The following is a 4,717-nucleotide window of genomic DNA, read 5'->3' on the forward strand; positions in this document are numbered from 1 at the left end:
TTTTAGGATCACGCGGGTATCTTGGGATCGTTCCGATATTCTTATGACGAGAACATTGTTCTTGGTGCCTCCTGACATTTAGGGGTTGTGGCAGTGTCCCGGGGAGTTGAGCTCCCAGGTGTTGTCGTCATAATTTTATCATTGCAGTTCTGGAATACCTGAGTTTTGCCGATATCGAAAATCTCTTTTATGCAGTTGTTGGTGAGATAACCTCGATGCCACCCAGTACTGGGGCGGGAGTTTGGGAGTATTGCCATAGCTTGTATAACAGATGCTTTTCGAAGGTTGAGGTACACGATTTCCGGAGTTTTCTTGGTTATGTGTTGACGGATGGATACAACTTGGATGTATGTATTGTTAGTTTTGGGTGAGATATATATTGCTTTCCCTATATCCCCAACACCAGATTGCATAACCAGAAAGTTTCGGGAGTTTTATAGGCGGGAATTCAAGTAGCTCCTAGAATATCTTTTCGACAGATGCATGATATGAGATTGGGGTTCGACGTCTAGTGGTCCGCCTATCTACGGTCGTTTTTATAGTGGTCTCGTTGTGTCTTAAAGAATCCTTGGCTATGCCAATTCAGGGATGCTTCGTATGTCATGTACACTACCTTGTACATGATGGTGTTGTACGATCGAGCCCATGTGGGCCCCACCACGAAAACTTCGGACGAAATCTCTATCATATGTTTGTTCCGGCTTATTCTGCAAGCCAAATCCTTTGTTTTGTTTTATTTGTGGTATTCGAGTTGCTTCGATGTCAAATGTTGAATCCATACCTTTTCTAAACGGTGTTCTCATATTGCTATGTGAATACTTATCCTTCTTGATCATCGAGGTTGTCATGTTAATTCTTTTCCTACCGGCGTGCTTCTCTTCAAGTGGATCCAATCATTCTCCCCATTCGCAAGATCATTTCCAAGTTTTCTCAACGGTGTTTGTTTCATCCGTCCCAAGTTGCCTTTGTTTTCCCGCCCTCCCACCCTTTTTCTTCAAGGACCCAGATTTCTTAATCATGTATCCCTTTTATTTGTGAGAAGTCTCTTCATTCGTTTCTTTCAATGTTCTTATCCGGTGATTCTCAAGAAGATACTAACGGAGCTACAAGTTTATTATTCTTCGTTTCTTTTCTTCTCTGGTGGATTAATTTCAAGCTTTGGTGTTGATTATATCTCTTCCTTTTGTTTCACATATCTTTCCATGTGAATTTCTTATCCAAGGCTCTCTTATTTATTCACCTTGCCCAATTCATATCCGGAGTGCTCAAGATATCTCAGAAGATTCGTGTTTTCCATTCTTAATATGTTCAAGATATTTGGAGATTATTATCTCATTCAAGTCATTTAATTCAACCGGTGCAATTTCCCTTTCAAGTAATTTTCCGAAGGTGTATCTTTTGAGTGGGCCCTAACCCACATGTATTTTTCCAGGATCTTACCCGACTCTTCTAACCTTCCCGGAGTTACTCTCAAATTCTTTTCCAAGTTTGACGTAAGAATGAATTATCATAAGTCATATGTCCTTCTCCAAGATCTTTCAAATTCTTTTCATCATTGGTTCAACCTTTCTAATTTTCATCCTGGAGTATCTCAACAATTCATGGTGGTCTTTCTCGCCGTTATTCTCGAATTTTGAAGACCGAAGAAGAGTTCCTCTTAAATCCTTACCCGTTCTCCCAAAGATGCGTAGTTCAAGCTTGATGCCATCCTCTCGTAATTGTTTTCGATTGTGAGAATTCTTTTCACCATTCGGAGCATTTCATGAGTTGTTTCCATTTCTTTCCTCCGAAGGCCTTCATGTCATAATTCTCTTTTATCAGCGTGTAGCTATCGTTCTCCAAATCTTACCGATGCATCGTTCAAATACCCTCTAATCAGTTCATGATCTCTTCGTTCTCATGTATCTAAATCCCCTCAAGCATCTTCATTCGTTTTCCAATTCTTCCCGGTGATTTGTGCCTTTGTTACTTTCATTTTCAATTCTTACAGTGGTTCTTTCAACATTTCACTTCCTTCGTTATCATATCAATTCATTCATTGTTTCCAAATCCCACCGGTGGTTCCATCTATACCTTCTCAAGTTTGCTCTATCTCTATCCTTAATCCCTCAAGAAGAATAAGTAGTATGCCAAATTCGTTGCTTGTCATCAATTTAAATTGGTGAAGGATACGCATAACATAATTCTTATTATTGTTTCATCCAAGTGATCTAGTTTCTTCTTTCCAGAGTTGTTCATCAAGTCACATTTCTCGGTTAGAGATGCTTCATCTTTTATTTTCCGGAGTTCCATGTTTTCTCGGTTATATCGTCATGAAGCTCCATCTAAATCATTGCAAGGATTCACCTTATGTTTTCAACTTCTCTTTGTTTCTATCATCCTTTTATTATCGGAGTTCTTCATGGAGGCTCAACATGGTGGTTCATCAAGGATTCTTTTCATTCTTCAATTGTACTTCAAGATTTCTCACGGAGTTAAGATCCGCCAAGCTATACTCAAAAATAGACATGGTGCCCAACACATGTTTTTTCTAAGGAGTTCAAGTATTCTTCGTCTTGCATTCCAAAGTGCAATTCTTTCTACCTTATCTTTTGAGGTGGTGTTATGTCACTCTTGACAATTTCCTTCATGTTTCATGATTCATATGTTGTCAAGAATGAGGTATTTTAAATCCATCAATCTCTTCGTTCGAGTTATCTTGTGTCATATTTCACCTAAAGCCTTCCCTAAGGAATGTTACTATTGTGGTGCTTATCAATGATCCAAGTTATCTCTCTATCATCTTGGTGGAAGAAATTTTTCATCTCGTCGGTGTTATCAATTGTATTATTTGTTTCCATAGTGGCAGAATTTCACCTCAATTTTGAGAAGTATTCCATAAGCCCACTACAAGCTTATTCGTTTTGTTGTTGGTTTTCCAACAACTCTGTTATAACCTTCTTGGAAGGCTGCTTTCCATGTTCTTTTGTGGCAGAAGTTGACATTTCCTTCTCCATTCTGTTATTCCAATGATCTATCTTCTATTCTTTCTTCCGGAGGCATTGTGATGTTGCTCTCTTCACTCATCATCTCGAATCGAGGATCATGTTCTTTTCATGCTTATCCATTTAACCAGAGTGGTGCATCCTCTTTTCAATTTCTTTTCATCTTATCAAGTCTTTCATCTCTTTTCAACCGGAGTGCTCTCCGAATTTGATCTTCCTTGTTCCTTGTTTATCTTGTTTCAACCAGAGTGGTTCCAATTCCTTGTTGTCTGTTGTACTCGTCATTCATAGCTTTGCAACCTCCGAGGTTCAAATGGTGTTACTTGTTTCTATTTTTCTACCGCAGTGCTTTAATTCTGTTCAACTTCATTGTGTTCTTTCTTTCAACTTTTCAACCTCTCAAGGTTCTTTGTTTTCACTCGTTCGTCAAAGAAGCAACTTAGTTTTATCTCTTCTCTTCCTCTTCCGTTTCTCTCCGGTGCCATCCTAGATCTCGGGACGAGATCCTCTTGTAGTGGTGGAGTGTTGTGACGCCCCAAGACCGACGCTCCAGATGCCGCCCAGTTATTTTGTTATCGCCATGTGTTCTTTTGTGCTTGCTCTTTTATTTTTGCATGTCATCATGCCAACATGTCATTTAATTTTTAAAACCTCAACTAAATAAATTGCATAGATCTTTTGATCTATTTAAATCGAGGGAATTCACATGGTGACTTCTCTTTATAACATATCCTCCAATATTAGGGAGCTATTATAAAATATTCCATTAGTTTGGAATTAATCGCAACCCACTTGCAATTTAATTCTCATGCCTTTTGCTTCAAGTTCGCTCTCCAAACTTTCTCCATAATTCTTTCTCCATTTATCGAGGCTCCTCCTAAATTCTCAACATTTTTGAACACTTCTAAATCCTAGTCCCGGTTCAAACCATTTGAATTAAATTCAAATGACTTTGAATTTAATTCTTGCAATCTTGCCCACTTCTATTTTCTCGGATCAAGCTCATTTTTGTGAGTCTGGGAAAATAATCCCCATGTCCGACTTCTTTCCCTAACCCTCTCTTTATTTTTCTTCTCTCTGATTCTTTTCTGCTAAAGAATTAAGAGGGAGAAGAGAGTCCAGTGGCCCAGCTAACCCTCCAAGGCCCAGCCGACCGCTTGAGCCCAGCAACCCCTCCTAACCCTAGCTGCTCGACCCCCTCATCCCACTTCTCTCCTCGATCCCCATCTCCCTCGCCCTCGTTCCCACTACTAGGGAAAAGCCTATACACAGAAATTTAGCAATGGCACGGGTCAGAAAAGAGTGCTAGTGCTAGATAGCAGTAGCGATTGAGGAAAAACCACGCTACAGATACAATCTTAGCAGTAGCGCGTGTAGTGCCAAAAGCGCTACTACTAATATCCCCGTTGGTAGATTGATAGGATACGCATAGCAGTAGCGGGCTTGGAAGAAGCGCGCTACCGCTAGGGCATAAGTAGTAGCGCGTTTCCTACGAAGAGCGCTACTACTAATGGAAATAAAATAAGATGAAAAACAAATAGAAAAGTAAATGAAAATGAAAAAAATAGAAAAAGGAGAAAGCGAAAAAACGGAGGAAGGCATAGCAGTAGCGTGTGTTTGTAAGAGGCGCTATAGCTAACATAGCTGCAGCGCGTGTCCTAGCCCCCCGCTATAGAAACAGAAAATAAAATTAAAAATGGAAGAAAATTACATAACTATAACAGCAGCGCGTT

Source organism: Triticum dicoccoides, chromosome 3B (assembly GCF_002162155.2).
Source record: "Triticum dicoccoides isolate Atlit2015 ecotype Zavitan chromosome 3B, WEW_v2.0, whole genome shotgun sequence".
Lineage (NCBI taxonomy): Eukaryota > Viridiplantae > Streptophyta > Magnoliopsida > Poales > Poaceae > Triticum > Triticum dicoccoides.